Raw genomic sequence first — 17,917 nt, forward strand, 5'->3', positions numbered from 1 at the left:
AGATATTTTATTAAGTCCAGTTCATTAGAGGGATCACGTGATTACTAGAATCTGCAGAATGGTTGGGATCAGGCATATTTTCACCCACCTTAACCCTTTTGTTGTAGTGCATCGCTGACTATTTTTTTCCGAAATCAAATTAACGAATCGAATATTTATGAATAAAATAACTAAAATTACAAAATTATTTTCCATTTCCCAGAGCTTGCAATTATGGCACTTCGCCCAGTTAGTACTTCGCGCCCTTAATTGCGTTTTACGCATCGCGAAAAGTTATTATCCATTAAATCATTAGGATGCGTGTGTGCGTTAGAATTCCTTTTACTCTAAGTTTACGTAGACTTTATTAGTTTTGATAGGCACATATTAAAAGCAATGAGCTTTCAAACTAAGTACCTGTTTGTCGGTCACAGGACTAGATGAATCTCTTTTTTATTAATCATAAGCAGACAGTTTTATCGATCTTTTTTTGCTAAAATGATATATTTTTAAACACATCAGGCAATATTCCCCATATTTTTATTGATATACTAAGGAAAATTTTAAAACTATGAGAGTAAAAAACAATAATGTAAATAAACGAAAAAAAACCGAAAGCATGATAACTGCGCATAAAATCGAAATTCCTCACATGTTTTAGCTATACTGATCAATTTGATTTATTTTCCGATATTATTTTATTTTGTGTCCTCCATTAACGAGCAGCGAATCCAGTAGTTTATTAAAATCTCACTATTTATTGGAGAAAAAAATTCAAATCATTAAGTAGTATTATTCTGGAAGTACTAAATTTGGAGAAACTTCGTGCGCAGATTGCGGATACGATTAGGAATATCCCCATTGAAACATTCGGAAATATACGGCGTGCATTTTATGAGAGATTGAGATACTGGTTGGCACAAGGAGGTTGTTTGTTTGAGAATCTGCTAAAATAATTCAGATTTTGCGCTTTAGAATTTCTTTGTTTTTATTAGAAATTGGCTCGGTTAGTTGACTGCAGAAAATATGTCCGTTTTTCTTAAGACGGAACAAAATCAAACAGCGATAAGAAATTAAAACGTGCATAAATGTGCGTACTTACGTATTATTTCGATGGAATTAACTGAGGCCTTTAACATCCCCCATGTAACAGTCGATCAGTACTGAACATCGTTTTAAATGTTAAACAAATCCCGAAGGGCCAGTGTTGTCGGCTCAGACCGACCAACAGATCATAAACATATATCAGCGAATTTAGATCATAATATTCATTAGCGACGTAGTTAAATTATGCTATAACGGGAAATGTGCAATAATTTATAAATAAATAAAATTTGGAAATGAATTTAATCCGTCATTAGAATTTATTACGAGTAAAAATTCTAAAACTGAGAGATCCGGTAAATACCGGAACTATACTACGCACGTCAACCGCTAGCCGCGCAGCGCACTTCGTTGGTCTTTGTCATAGACATACTAAATCTTATGCGATTCTTCTCCCACTTGCACAATTTCCACTTAAACTGGTTTTACTTATACGCAGTATAAACGCAGTACCAAATTTTAAAAAATTGTAACAAAAATGGGGTGGTTTTTCAATTTCAAGCAGTGGCGTAGGACTTTTTCTTCAAAAATTCTTCGCAACTCTGCCGCCCTACACATCGTTTGCGACATGTGTGCATTTTTTATTTTTTTTATATGCCCTATCATATGGTACTATGCGTTGCACATTTTCAATGCCACTCTACATATTTCCTATAAAATCTTTGAGAGCTCTTGTCCGTGGATTTACCGTTAATAATTTCGCTAATTTTAGGATTCATTCATACGCTGCCACCATTCTGATATCTATCTAAAATTTTCAATTACGAGTCTGTCAATGTTACGTGGGTTAGCTGCTGGCTCAAGTATCTAAATCAAGTTACTTGTATAGCTTCTGCACTTAACCCGTTTAGGACCAAGCTATTAATGTGCTGTAACCTTCGATTGCATCAATTGAACTTCAATAGGAACGTTCAAACGGAGCTCAGGTATTTGTTCGTTTAGTGATTGGCTTGATGTTAAAGGTAAAAGCATATTAATAATTTGGCCCTCACTCGTCTTCCTGTTGGAATGTATTTTCATATGACGAGAGTTCCTAAGTTTAGTGGTTGGCTTTAATTTGCTGCGCTAATAACTAAACCCTTGTTTGTGCTCTTTAATAAGGGATCAAAGGTATAGTGACGGGTTAATGAGAAAAGTAATCTCAGGAAATCCAATTTTATATATTGTGAATCACTATGTCGGCCTGCCAGTGTGTATTTTAACAGCGCAAGATTTACTGAAAAGATATTAAAGACCAAATGTTTAACTCTTAAGGAGATGCAACAACTTCAGAACGAAAGGACCGTATTTAGATTTTCGAAGAATGTGCTCGTATCTGAATTTGGCTTAGCTTTCCGTATGTTATTAAAATGTATTTCATATTAGGTTTAATATATTTTCAAGTATTTCAAAGTATTCTTTTTATTTTACAAACTTCTTGGGCGCTATTTAACAAAACAGCGGCATATTTTAAAGGGCTCATCAAATTAAGCAAGTTTGACTAATTACTCTAATATAGCCGACGTTATGCCCGGCACTAATTCAACCACATTAAAGGCACGGAACAGTTTTAAGATTCTCTCAAAGTTCTTCGTTGGTCTCCGTTCCAAGCTGCTGCGCCGCAAATTTCTCATAATAAATTTACCACAAAAAAAAGCAAAAACTTCGATTACGTTAATAATCACCATCTAAAGCTGAATTTCGTGCAAAGCACTGTGGTTTCAAAAATGTGAAACTTAGCCGTTGTTATGAATTAATTATCGTCGCGTAGCCGCATTACACCCCAGGGACCTGCCGTATACAGAGACGGGCCAAAGATAGTATTTCAACCACCTCTGAGGCTCAAAGCGTTATTTCCTCCGAGATTATCGCAACGTCACGCGAACTTTCCCGAAAGAAAAACGACCCTAACGCCCTTTTTCCGAGATAATTTTCGAGTCCATGACGAATATGCCAAGATTAATATCACGCCTCAGTAGCGTAAAAATAATAATAAAAAAAAAAGATCCAGGGAGGGGCCCCGCCTTAAAGCTGAAGCTAATGAGGCCGTTCTTTGGCAGCGAAACGCAGGCAGGAGAAGTTGTAGGTTTTTTCGTGAGAATATAATCAGCTTCAAACGGGTTTCCACGTCTTTAATTTAATTACTGCTATGGCTTGAATAAACTTCGTTAAAGAGAAAAGTTTAGACTCGGATTGAAAATTAAAATGCAGCTGCTGCAGCTGCTTTTATACTCGTTAACAGGGACTTTTGCGAAGTTGCGGGGATTTAATTTGTGTCAGTCCAGCCAGGCGCAACTGAATTAGCATGGGAAAGAGTTGGACGGTTGTTTTCCTTTGTATTGTTCCGAAGCTGATTTTGACTGGCATTTATTTACAGTGTTGCGGCTGGTGCCGAGCTGATTGGATTAAAAAGATGGCCATAGCTATATTTAGAGCTCTCCCTGTAACAGATAATAGAAACTTAGTGCCACAGTTGGCATAATTGATGCGATATTTGCAACGTGTTGCGTAAATTTGCACTGATTTATCTTAACTTCATAAAATAGGTTTAAATTTATTCAGCGCAGCTGTGCTAAGCGCACCCCTGCTGAATATAAGCTTTATTATCACTACATAAAATGCATAAACTTCGCAAAAGCTCATTAAACACAATCAGCTATTTAGCTAACATTACACGCTTTCGAACCGGGATATAGTAGCAAATTTACGAAACTATATTACCTGATTCAACAAGCTTTATTAAAAGCTCCGGAGCAGGACAAATTGCTCGAGCGACCTTGCAGCAAATCCCAGGAAGGCGTTAGAAAACTACAATAAATCCGGACAATATATCTTTGGCACTATAAAGCACTTAAAAAGCTCGAGCTCCCTGAAGTGCCATTTGTTGTGGCTAGGTCTGGTTCGACAGGCGACCAAAACGAGGCCTTCAGTTAAATTTTTAATCGGGTTTCCAATGCGGAAACTAATGGACGTCCTTGTAGTGGGATTTAAATATAAATTGTAAGGCATTAGTCCAGGTGGCATCAAACCGTGGATGAAATAATGGAAGATTTGTTCAGTTTCTAAACCGGACAACGGTTAGTTGTTTACACGATGAACGCGAATACTGGGGTTACTCTAGAGATACCAGATCGACTAAATTGTCCAGGTTAAAGTTGCTTAACGTGGTACCGGGCAAAATTAAATGCCACCACGAAAATTTGAAAAATTCTGAGTAGCCCTAAAATACAGGGAGTCAGTTCCTAAAGTTGAACTAAGGGGATCTCGGTAAATATGGGAAAAGCAGACGATTTTCAGAGGTATTCGAAATAACCTGGAATTTTGGAAAGCAATTTTTATTTTTTCCTCAGTTTATTGGTGGGGTAAATCAAGATTGTTGACATGAGAGAATAATATATGGACAAAATTTCAAGTCGCTGTTTCAGAAATTAAAGGAGCTCTTTCTGGCAAACTAAAGATGCATTAATATTCAAAGGTCTTGCCAACTAAGTTTCCGTACACTCTTTAGGTAAGTTCAATTTACCTTTCCTTTCATTCAACGCGCAATCGAGCCTTTCCAGAAAAATAAATTCCAATTCGTCCAATAACTGCCATTTAAATATCTTCTTCCACTATTTTATGGATCCTTCCCGACTTAACTTGATTCAATATATCCAGTTTTATACTTCGTGGGTGTGGTATGTGGTTACTCACTGACTCGTATTCCGGACCTAATTTAATATTAGGATTTGCTGAGGAACAGGCTCAGATCGTCGTTTTTAACCCTAGAAGGAAAATATCGGCTCACAAATATTTGCATTATACGTATGGATCTATATTTCTTCATGGAATTACTATTAAAAATTTGTGTTAAAAAAATGTGAAATATGAATGAAAAGTGAAGACAAAAGCGGAGAGAATGGAATTTGCTGGTAAGATTTGCAACATATTAGAGGAATTAGTGGCAAAATGAGCCAGAAGAGAACGCGTGAAATATAAATTCTATAGTCAAAAAATGACCTATTTTTTATTTTATTATTAAATCGAGTAAACTATGATAGTCAACGGCACATTGAGTAAATAAGGCAAAACCTGCTCCACACAAAACTTTATGGGAGAGTAAATTACATTTCCTTCTACTCGCCGTGCTTTGAATATTGCATGAGTTCCTGCAGATATCAATTCAAACTACTCAAACTATCGGTTTGCAGTGATGGTAAACATCAAGTGAATCCAAAGTTGTCGTTCGAATGAAGGATAACTCCGAATTTCCGTGCGGAAATGGAGTTTGATAACTAAGATATTCAAACATATTTTTTTGCTCAAAGTGGAGAAATCATTCATAGTTTAATCACAAGCTTAGTCCTAGGCGATAAAAATCCCTCCTTTGTCTAAAGCTAAAAGAAGCCCGTCACTAACATTCGCTCGAAATTACCAGTCGCCATCTGACGCTGACTTTTTGCCAACGCCGCGCTGATAAATCAATTCGCATTCACAATCCCGGCCCTTTTGTTTTATTTTTTCCATTTCGAAGCGAGAAAAGTTATTGGAGAAGACGTCCCAACACAGAAATGAAGACGGCGAATTGTATTAGAGATGGAACGTCTCTTTTAATTTTTCCTTCCATATCTCAATTGTTATTGAAATTGATTCCAATAGTGAAGGATTTCAGGACTTTAGCGCTTCACGTTCTTAATTTAGTGAATGCAGTGAATGTTTTATGTTCTCATCCGTTTTTAGATTCACAAAATATATAATACGGTAGCCACCAAAAGCTTGGTTTCCTTTTTTTTGCGTCGATTCTTAGTTTCAGTTTGGGGGATTTTGATTATATGGTTCCTGGACCACAAAATGCATAACATGATAGCGACCCAAAACTTGGTCTTGTTTTGCCGGCGTTGATTCATAGTTTCAGTTGGAACTATTGGTTCCATAGTTCCTGGTCCACAAAATATATTACATGGCTATCAAACGCTTCATTTTCTTTTGCCGATATTTGAATGATGTGTTAATTTACACACGGTTGCATATTCAGTAATGCCTGGATATGCAGTAATAGATATTGCTTGGAGAAATATTGCCTAACGATGTTTACGAACGTTGCAACACAGGAGGCCTAATACAATGTCCGTTTAAACTCAATTGATTTGAGCCATATGCCTTCAAGCCAGGCAGCACTGCTAAAAATGATGTGGCATGTCGTAAGTTTTACGCACCTCTGCTATGCGACTGGACCAAAATGTGTATATGACGAGATTCTTCCTGCAACTGACAATATTTTGTTTATGAAGCAAGTTATCTGACTGCTTTGTATTATTTTTTAATGCATCAAAATGTTCGATATGTCGTTTGATAATTATGGTCTTTATCACTCTCTCCAATTCTTATTTTTTATTTCTCATTTAATTTTTGTCTGTGGAAACAACAGAAATAAAATTTATGATATTGAAAATACGCGCACACATATCTCATTTTTATCTGCCACAATAAAACTTTCAGACAAAGTGAAATATTAACGGGAATAAATTCAGCCTTTGCAAATGCTAATCCCGATTCAAATTACAGGTGAAATTCTCCAGAAGCTCGCTCGCATATATTCGTTTAATTTGAAACTGCATAAGGTTTTCCCGTAAAATTTTGAGCAATAATATTATTTCTTCCTCGAGGGCGAATCTCGTGCTCCTCCGCAAGGGTTAATTCACTTTATTCCTCTCTTTTGTTCCGAATTGCCTCGGCTTCGCAATTGTAATCAGTATCGAGGGAACTTGCTCCGGCCTCGCTCCATTGCTTCCATTATCGAACCGCCTCTGATTGAAAATACAACACGAACTACATTATAACCGATCCAGAAGGATTCTTTACGTTCCCGAGATAATGGAACCTCAGTTATAACGTCCGCAATTAAATTTAACAAAAAGCGTCGCATTAAAGTTCCTCGAAGAAGTGTCTAACGGCGAAATAAGTTCGAATAACTGCATTGATGCATTGCTCACATTAAAGCTGAGCCTGGGAACTAAGTTTTAAACCGAATTTTGAAACTTCAATGAAATAGGAAGCTAATTTGAAATAGCTTAGCGGGGCTGCTGGTATGATTTATCTCTTTGAAGCGGCCACGTTCTGGAAGTTATACCTCCGGGAAGGAAATGCATCATTAGGATATAAGTTTAGTAGCAAAGAGAACGATCATGTTATTGTGCTGAACTGCCAGAGCACGTGACTTTGTAGCTCTAATAAATGCAGATCTTTTTAAGTTTTGTTAGGGCTCCAAATTCATCCGTTATATCGCATGTAACCGTCTGAAGACTTTGAAGGGATAACGGATGACGTGTCATGCATAGCGGATTGTTATGAAATACAATCCCATATACATAACAGATTGGTTAATTTCTTAAAAAAATATTGTCTACAAAATTTGCATTCGAAAAAGAAAATTATTACTAAATTGCGTGTCTGTCGCTTATTCTAATAGAATAACAACACCTTGAATGATAGTAAGCAATGAAAGGTGAATTCGTTAAAATTTCTTGTCATTTGACATTATGTTCCTAAATGATTTACCAAGGTATTAATTGTACTAAGTAATATAACTAAGTAATATAAAGATACTGGAAGTTAGGAAATGCAATTTCCTCATCGCTATATAAAATAATAGATAGTCCCTTGCAGGCACATGCAAATTTAGTCATACTCCCAAGGCAGTACAAAATGTACGTTGTGCAAAAGATATGTTGTCTTCCCAGGTGGTTTCAAAATGAGCGTAACGAAAATAGTTTAAAAATAAGAGCTACGGTTTTCTCAGATTGCTAGCAGAAAGCATAGGAGTCTAAGATAATACTGAAGTAGGGTGGATTTCATTGACTCATCGAAAATTTCAGGAACTTAACGTACAAAATAATTCAAAAATATTTATAAAATTGTTTTGCATAAGTGGTTCAAAGCTCAAATGTTTTCTCCATTCTGATACTATTTGGTATTGGCGCCATATTTCACATTAAAAGCTTAGATTCTATTTGAAAATGAAAACTAATGTCTCTTTAAAATCTTAATTTACGACAAATTTGCATAAAGCAAAAAAACGAATAATATGGGATTTTTAGACGTGTCGATATTTTCAATCAGTAGGTACACATCCCCTGTTAGGATATTAAACATTTATTTCTGCACTTAGTGTAAGTCTGGCTGGAAGTTGGGGAGAACGTGGCGGGAATTCTTCGCCAAAATCAAGGGTCAAAATACGTTGGAAAAGAAATAAGTACATGATAGAGGACACATGCCAACTTTTTGCTATTCTTGTATTTCTCATCACCCTAAATATCGCTTTACATTTTTTAACAAAAAAATCTCCCATGAGTAGAGCCTGATTAATAATTACAAAAATTCTCCTTTTAATCCAACTCTATGAGACGAAAAATGCATGGCTTTTCACAAAGGACCTTGTGGTTTTTTTCTATGTTATGTATGCACTGCACGAATGAGGATAATTTATTAGAAAATTCCATTTCATAATTAATATTAATAAGGTAACCCGTCTGTTATATCACGAGTAAAAAATATCATTTGTCTCCTCAGCACCACCTCTTTTAGCCTGAAAGATAAATCTTAAAATTCAACATAACTGGACAAAACCCCATCCGAATCCCAAACAACCCTCACAACCCCTGACTGTAAAACTTATTTACCAAACTCTACACAAATAAAACTATTTATTACCCCTTCCATAAAGACATCCAGACACTGTCACGCCTGGAACAAGTTCCAGCAATATCCAACAACCCCACAGAGCCGCAAAAGCAATTTATCATCGCCACTCTAACCATTTTTAAGGATTGCGGTCCTCCGTTTTGGATTCGGAGGGCTTATATGCATCTGGGGGTCTCTTATGCCCTTTTCCAAAGGCATTGGCAATGCTCTGAGGGTCGATAGTCTGAAACTTTTTAGGGCTATTTTTGTGGCTTTAAAGTCACTTATGGATCTAAGCCGAAAAAGCGGTCTGATTGTGTATTTTTTCGATGGGTTTTAAGGATTTAATTTTTTGATATTTGGTCTTCCTTTTCCTATTCTATGGCAAATTAAAGTTTAATTTTAGTTCACGACAATACATTACATTGATCCAGATGTAGAGAGTCGTATAAATGAATGTTCTAGTATTGCCCTACTTTTACAGCAGATAGAGCTCTATTGTCCTGAAAACAATAGCTAAGCCCGGCAGGCTAACGCCTATAAAGTTTTATTTGGATTTGTGTAATAACGACTATTTTTTGTAGGCCACTTATGGAACAAATCTGAAAGCTGAAGTTGGATTATGAAGCATCTATTTTTTTCGTGTCATACATAGTCTTTGAGTGAACATTAGCACTTAACGTCAACCCCTTTCATAAACTTGATAATAAATCAAGAAACGAGCAATTTTACAGCTTAGCATTCGCTGACTACCGCAGACATTTTCCCAATAAAAGCCAACACTTTAAGGTGTCAGAGACTAAAATTCATGACAATGCATTCCTATTTCTATGATAATAAAGCCGGCACTAAACCGAACACACTTAAGAGCTCGCAAAAGATGATTTATTGCGACTACTTGTGTCGTTTTTAAAGCTTCTCTCCATCCGGGTCGGCACATCTGAGCAAATGGAGAGTTTCCGGTAACTTTGGTGGATATTTTACCTCTTTGGCGGAACTCTGGATCGGCCAGGAATTCGATAAATTTCTGCCAAGGAGCGAAGCCGAAATGCTAATGGATTGCGAGTAATTATCAAGGCTTTATCAAGCCCGCGGGTTTTTAATTTAATTTAATTTATTCATCGGGTTGAAGAAAATAATTAATCAATTTAATGCCTTCGGGCGGAAAGTTTTAATTTTTGAAATACGGACTTAGTTCGTAGAATGGTGCTAACGAATTGCACCAGAGGGAATTTCGATCGTTCCTGAACATGTTTTTCGATGTTCATTCAATCGTTACTACCCTACAACTACTTTAATTAATGATGTACTATACAAATTTGAATTCTCATTAACGTGATCCAAAAAAAGAGATATTTGTTTCCTCGCAGTATATAAAATGACTAAAAAAAATCTGATCATACAGAATTTTTTCTCATGCATCGACCATAGGGCTAGAAAAACGCAGTTTCGCTCTCTTTTGACATTAATCATGTCCAAATGTGCTGACCATGCGGCAATTTCGGATCTCGTGCCCATATTATTGCAATTTATGACTCAGTAATAATTTTTATTTGGCAGGCTGATGTGCATACACCTGTACAAACAACGATGGCTCTGTCTAATTGTGACTCTTCATTAAAACAAACAGACCGTTGTTTGTATTCCGGTTTATTACAAAATAATGATGAAAATTCAGGCATCAAAAATTTTTCCACTAAATTCATCGCTCGTAAATTGATGCAATCCCTCGGCATTCATTGTTTATATGCAAATTCGTTTTAGACGTTTAATACACGTCAAGAACTTTCGGGCGCAAGCTTCTCCAAAGGATTGGAAAGTTAATTCCCACAGGAAACCGCTGGATGGTGAGATATTTCAGTTTGGTATTTAGAAGATATGGGAGCTAGAGGGGTGTAGATGTGAGATAATGTCATTCAGAATATCAGACCTCAACGGGAGAACTATTTCTGTTATGCATTGGCGTTGATTAATAAATAATCCATATGTGACTGGGCCGACCGTCTACAAGGTATGAATTTTGTGAGCCTGGAACTCATTGATCATACCACAAGAAAAGAATGAGTGATCTAATCTATAGATATCTACTGGTGCATGTAGAATCTGGATTTAAGCAACCAAATTATTATGATTTTGATACAATTAATTGTTAGTATCAATTTTGCGTGCCAAAAATGGTATTGCACAGCTTTTCAAAAAATTCCCACACGAGAGTCGTTGCTAATCTTATCAAGGAAAAATGAGGGTTTCCAGAGTTATATCACCCAGGATGCAAATGGGCCATTTGCAAGGCGAAAAATTTATGAGACGTAATAAAAATAATTACTTGCGGCTTGATTTAATGTCTCTCTCGTTTCTCCGCTAGATTAATATGTAAAATTTAAAAAGGTCCGCCAGTTGTTTTCGCGATGGCTCATTTACAATAACGGACCTTTTCGCAAATGAACTAATGTCCGGTCATAAATATTGCTTTTGTTGTGAGCCTGCTGTAAAATATGCAATTTCACGCTCTAGTCTTGTACAGGATATTATTCTTCAAATAATTTGAGTAAATTCTCTCTACGTCTATTTACTACATTTTATGGCCTTGGTGCACTATAACGAACTAATTACTGCTTCGAAAGTGTGCAGCTTTCTTTGCAATTCATATCTTTAATTTCAACCTGTGCAGGGCCTTTAAAGAAAGAGAGCGAAACAGAATTTAAATATCCTGCAGGAACCGAGTAAAATGAAGCGGTTTTCAGAACAGTGTTTCGGAAGTTTAATAGTGCTCCACACTAGCTGAAGTTGGATATTGAATTGTGTGTGGCTGTTTGGGAGTGGTCGGAAAATGGATTTGGGTTGTTTGTTCTTTATTTGCTCGTGTAGTTCGGTATGGGGGAAATTTATTTGTGTTGCTTCGTGGACGAAATGATGATTGTATTGTTACGTGCGCATTTACTTTGGAGATAAAAATGTTTAAAGAAAACTACCGAGATCTTAAACCACAAAATTTTACTTTAAAGTTCAAGTATTAACTTGCAACAGTTACGAAGGTCATCGTGTTAAAAATGGGTCACCTCGATGATCCCTGACCCTCTAGCGATTTGTAAAGTTTAATACTTTTCAAATTGTCAACTTCTCTTGGATATCGCTGCAGAAAGTTAGACTACTTTGATATTGTTGTTTCCTATTTATTTTCGATACTTTTTAAATCAACTGATATATAGAGAAATTCATGGGCAATTCTAGGAATGTTCATATAACGCTATTTTCTCTTAATTGAAAATAATTCGTATAACATAATAAAGAAGTAAAGGCCACTGCACCATTTATGCTCAGTTTAAATCTCTATTTACGTGTAATAATTATTTGCAATCAATGGAATCAACCTAAAACAGATCGGCTTACGAAATTTCATTATTTAGTTTTGTTTTCTCCTTCATATTCATTGCATTATTTAAAACTAATACTTGGGACATATATCTTAAACCTGTAAGAAATATGGTTCAGCTCCCCACGTCTAATAACACTGCATAATGGAGGAGGAACATGAAAGAGCCCCCGTTACCAGGCTCACGCTTTGCAAGATCTATTGATTCGACAATAGTATCTTCCTCGTCCACTAAAACCACTTCCGGCTTTAAATTCGAAAGGTGAGAGTCATTTAAACCGCTTAGATATATTAAGGTTTTATTAAAAATTATTATTGTGATCAAGAAAAGTATAAAAGTGTAATCTATGAGAAGCAGCTTGTGTGCCCATAATTTCCTTTCTAGCAAGTAATCAGGAAATTACGGCAAATTATCGATAAAGCTTTGTTGATTGTTTGTGGAGGCTAAGGAGTTTTAAACAACCACGAAAGGGTTAATGCTTTTATTTGCAATGACATCATTAGCTTCCTGAATGAAAAGGCTTTTTAATTAAATTCGGTAGGATGGCTAAAAGTTTTCTTTTAATAACCGTAATAATATTAATTCTTACAAATGGTGCATGTGGAGAAATGTTTCAATTATTGGAAAAATTGAGAATGAAAAGCACCTACTGCTCGAACTTTCTTAATCCAAAAATCTCTATGGCCTATGGCAGGAGCGAGTATTAGAGTTCTGTAGGGATTTGTTAGATGTAATTCCGGCTATACCAGAAGCGGGTGTCGACATATTTATTTCACCCCCTGATAGGATGCAAATTATAACTGAAGCGCTCTACAGATAGAAAAAATTGAGCGACCGCTAATTGTTAGAAAGCCCTGCCGGTTGTTTAAATTTGGAATTTTTAGCGTTCACGTTAGCAATAATATGAAGTAAGCAATAAAATCAGAAAAGAGAAGTTTGCAAGCAAATTCCATTACAATTACAATTCCATTTTGTAATTTTATTACCAGCTTCATATTCATTGTATCTATTCTTGCATGAATACGAAAAATTCCAATCTTAAACTATTTCTCGCTGAAAATAAATCTTCTATTCAATTAAACTGCAGGGGTTTTTTCGTTGACTATGCAGAAATACAAATATCAATTTAACGAACAAAGGAATCGAAGCTGTTTGTTTACATCTTAGATTCCTTGACACAAACAATGAGTTTCGGACCAATGGGTGTTATGTTTTTACGGCCCATGTCTGGAGGTAACGGGTAGTAAAATTACGCTAACGCCCGTCGCTCTTGGCAATGGGTCGTAAGGGAAAAATAACGCCTAGTTAATTTTTAACCGGTTTTAATAAAAAAACTGTATAGACATAATATTATTCTACTTGCACGTAGAGAATTGATAAAAAAAAGTTAAAAAATATCACTTGTGCTCAAAACATTGGACATACTGTGGGTCGCAATAGTGCTTATATTTTTGACTGAACAAACCTTACACTTCAGTTGAGAGCGTAATCTTCTTCTTTCAGCCCTCTATGTCTAAAAAACTGTTATGAATCCTCTAATTTCTAACATCCAGTATATCCTCGCTTATGCCAATAATACACGTGCATTCGGAAATCCAGTCTTAATTGAAACTTATAAATTTTAAATTTGACTACATCAAAGAACTCCTTTGTCCATTGGCAGGAATAATTATTGAAATCATAAGGCTAAACTTTGAAAGTTAACGTAAACTCATAATTTCAATAATAGTTCCATACAAAACATTGTAAAGGTGAAATCAATTTTGAGTTTGTCACTACAAACAACCTAAATATTATATGATTATTAAATGCAATTGTGTTTTCAAGCTTAGACATGAAGTTTCGATATTAAATAAAGATTTATAATTCGGTTTTAAGCACTTCAAAAATGTCCAGCTTTGCTTTGATATGATCCAAATTTTAAAATATATTAATCGACAAAAGAGTTGATATTGTTGTTGAATTATGGAAGTTAAGAGTTTAATATTCAATCTTAACTTTTCCTAATGTTAAATATTGAATCGATTAAATTAAATTTTAATTTAACGTTTTAATAGTCTGTGCTGCATTGTTTGAGGTTCCAATCAAGCTATAAACCTAGTAAATTAAAATTGAAAATTGAGAGTTTTTTTTAATGGAAACTGGTAACTGAAAGGGATTCATTTCGTAACTAGTTACATAATGTATTCAGCTATTGGCGTTTTTTCTTTAAATTAAAAAAAGCATTATTTATAATGCGTATTTCAAGTTTCCTACCTTCGAAATGTTAGTAAATGTCGCATTATAATAATAGTAGTTATCGCATTATAAAATCACGTCAAATTAGGGCTTGCCAATATTTTTCTAGGGTTTATTAACGTGAAGTAACGAAATTGCAAAGTGAAATAAGGGAATATTAAAAAGTAAGATTCATTATTTTACGATTAATGCGAAATGCGTTAGCGAGGAAATAATGAAGGGCTTTGTTGACTAATAAGTTGGGATTTTTTTTTAAGAGTTATAATTTTCTCCCCTAAATTGGTTCGTGATTGACACAAGCAAGAAATCCAATAAGTGGTAGTTAGTCGTTCACTTTTTAATTTTTTCATTTACATAGTATCTATATTATAAATAATACTCTTAGTAATAACTCAGGACTAGCATTGGAGATCTCGAAACTCGCAGGAAATAAATTTGAATTGTATATTTTATTGATGACTTGATTGTATGAATAAATAAACAAGCTTTATATTGGTATTCACATTAATTTTAAAAATTAAATGGCGTTGGTCAACTAAGATTACCGCATGGCGTGTGGTAATGCAATATTGCTGCTTACTATTAGTTGAAGTCGATAAACATTAAATGAGTATAGATCGTCCAATAATAATGAAAAAATATGAATATTTTATTTAATGCTCTTTAAAATAAAAAGGGCATTACTGATAAACCTGTAAGATAGAGCTCCTTATTTATTATCCAATTTCACAGAAACTTAGAAATAATGCCATAAAACTCATGGAGGGTGTCCAGCAACAACCATTCCAGTTAGTACAAAATGCTGGGGAGCCAATTTTAAATAAAAGGGGCTATTTCTTTAAGAGCTTCTCATTCATGTTAATTCTATATATAATTTAGGATAAATACTATGGTAAAGTTTTTTTTTTGTAATTTGTCAAGATTGCTCCGTAATGTTCTTCATTGTTTGCTTTCCTTGTTGTCATAGGAATAAAGCACTTAGGTAATGGCATTATTTAATGTATATAAGTTATTGAATGTGTTGTAAATCGAGGGTATTCCTAATTTAAGCGATTTGATGTGTTTGCCTGCTTTGTGAGTTTTGAATAGATGCTTCTAAAAAAAATGGAACATTTTAGGGCGCGTTTATCTCATATAATTTTCAAAAATAAACTGACAAAGGATGTGTAAACGGAATATTTATTTGCTCAAATAAATCTACTTCTTAGCTTTATCATTTGCTCGTGTAAACAGTTTGGGAAAGTTTAACATTATACAGGGTGTCCCAGATAAGGATGAACAGCATGGGGATCTCGGAAACGGTAATAGATACAAAATGGTTTAAATTGGGAAAAAGTTAGGCAATTTAAAGCAAATTAATAATCTGTTTTTATATCGACGAAATTCCGAATGGTTACGAAGATATCCGGAAAAAAACGAATTTGGCGGTTTTCGTTTTTTGCAAATAACTCTTATACGGTTATAGTTAGAGGAATAAAAGTTTTACATTATTAAAGCACTTTTTTGAGAACTGTTTAGCAGTGTTGCCAGTTTTCTTGTTACATCCTTACTTTCGGAGAAAAATGAGTAAACTTTTGATTTTCATATGGGCGTGATATCAATTATTTATATTTTCAAAATCGTCATAAAATTCCCTTTTCAGCCATGCATTACATTTAATATTTTTCTCAGAAACTCTATGAGTTATAGCCATTAAAGCATTTTTTGATAAGTAGGCCATGATTTTGACTTATAGTAATGGTGCACATTAAATAAATGAATGCTGTGGAAACGTCAACATTATTTAAAAGTATAAATATATTACTGGTATCACCCTAAAATTAAAAAAATAATTGTTTCAAATTATGTATTTAATAACAACAATGCGGCTAAACTTGGATCGAATCAAAATCTCAAATTATAACAAATGTTCAAATAAACCACCATTATTTTCCAGGCATAGGTATGCTTATCAAAAAATGCTTTAATGGCTATAACTCATAGAGTTTCTGAGAAAAATATTAAATGTAATGCATGGCTGAAAAGGGAATTTTATGACGATTTTGAAAATATAAATAATTGATATCACGCCCATATGAAAATCAAAAGTTTACTCATTTTTCTCCGAAAGTAAGGATGTAACAAGAAAACTGGCAACACTGCTAAACAGTTCTCAAAAAAGTGCTTTAATAATGTAAAACTTTTATTCCTCTAACTATAACCGTATAAGAGTTATTTGCAAAAAACGAAAACCGCCAAATTCGTTTTTTTCCGGATATCTTCGTAACCATTCGGAATTTCGTCGATATAAAAACAGATTATTAATTTGCTTTAAATTGCCCAACTTTTTCCCAATTTAAACCATTTTGTATCTATTACCGTTTCCAAGATCCCCATGCTGTTCATCCTTATCTGGGACACCCTGTATATAATCTTTGGCCAGTGTTTACTTCTATTACACCATCAATGTTAACAAAATATTTTTTGGAGTCAGTTGAGGTTACTTTAGGTTGTTGCCTATAAATTACCAGCCCACGGATTTTTTTTTAACAAAATCGTTGTGTCTCTTTAGGATCTCTCAGTATCTTTTGTTTTAACGACAACGTTTCTGGATCGTCCACTGTACTCTTCATGGTCCACCCTGGAAATCTAGATAGGCAGAGCCTAAAGTTCTGACCTCTAGGGCTAATGCCCGTAGGTTGTGTTTGCTTTCCAAGCAGGGCGCGTCGAAGGTTTGAGGATATTAACCGCTTCTGTGAACCGTTGTATGCTTGGAGTGTTTGATTGCTCTAACCTCCATGTCACACCAACACAACATCTGACGGTTTGACGGCAAAGCATTTTCCGCCGATCATAGGATGAAGGCTCATATACGACGGCTCGGACGCAAGGAATTACCAAAGGAAAATAATAAGTGTCCTATGTGTATTAGAATTTAATATGTATGCAAGTGAAAAATCTCCAAAACCAATACCTTCTGTAAATTATGAGTAATTGTAAGTATAAATATACAGTGTGTCAATTTGAAAACGAACCACCCTCGATATTTCGATCCTCATAGAAAATATGTAAATATGCAAAAACACGTCAAGTTTGTTTTTAAAGGGAATATTCTTTAAGTCGGTTTTCTGTTAAATTGCATGCACTAAAATCTTAAATGAGAAGGGGGGTTGAATTATACCTCATTTGAAAGGTTTTTCAATTGCCGTTCCAAATGTGCCTGTTTTTTTTTATTGAATGGTTTTTGAAAAGTCATGTCCAAACCATAAACAAGCTTACGATCAACTGTAGACTGTACATTGAGAAAAATGTTTTATTAATGTCTTGAGCCAAAATGCTGTCAAAATGCTGTCCATTGTTTTCTAAACAATAATAAAGTGTGAACTTCACTTTAACATTCGCAAAAATTTCTACTTGAATTTTCCTACATGTAGCTATAATTCTTCCCTTCAATTTTTCCAAATCTTGAAGTTGAGTTTTATAAACAACAGATTTAAAAAATGCCCTCAGAGAAAGAAATCCAGAGATGTTAAATCGGGCAATGGCGGTGGCCACTCAAATGGTCCTCTGCGACCAATCTATTTTCCAGAAAATCTACCTTGTAA

At 34.8% G+C, this 17,917-nt stretch overlaps 1 protein-coding gene across 1 annotated transcript in view; it reads right to left on the minus strand.

Moving 5' to 3' along the window:
- The window catches only part of dpr12 (defective proboscis extension response 12), a 122,314-nt gene that overhangs the window by 47,612 nt on the left and 56,785 nt on the right, over nt 1-17,917 (minus strand). The gene's annotated exons all lie outside the window — the stretch shown is intronic.

Source organism: Euwallacea similis, chromosome 9 (assembly GCF_039881205.1).
Source record: "Euwallacea similis isolate ESF13 chromosome 9, ESF131.1, whole genome shotgun sequence".
NCBI lineage: Eukaryota > Metazoa > Arthropoda > Insecta > Coleoptera > Curculionidae > Euwallacea > Euwallacea similis.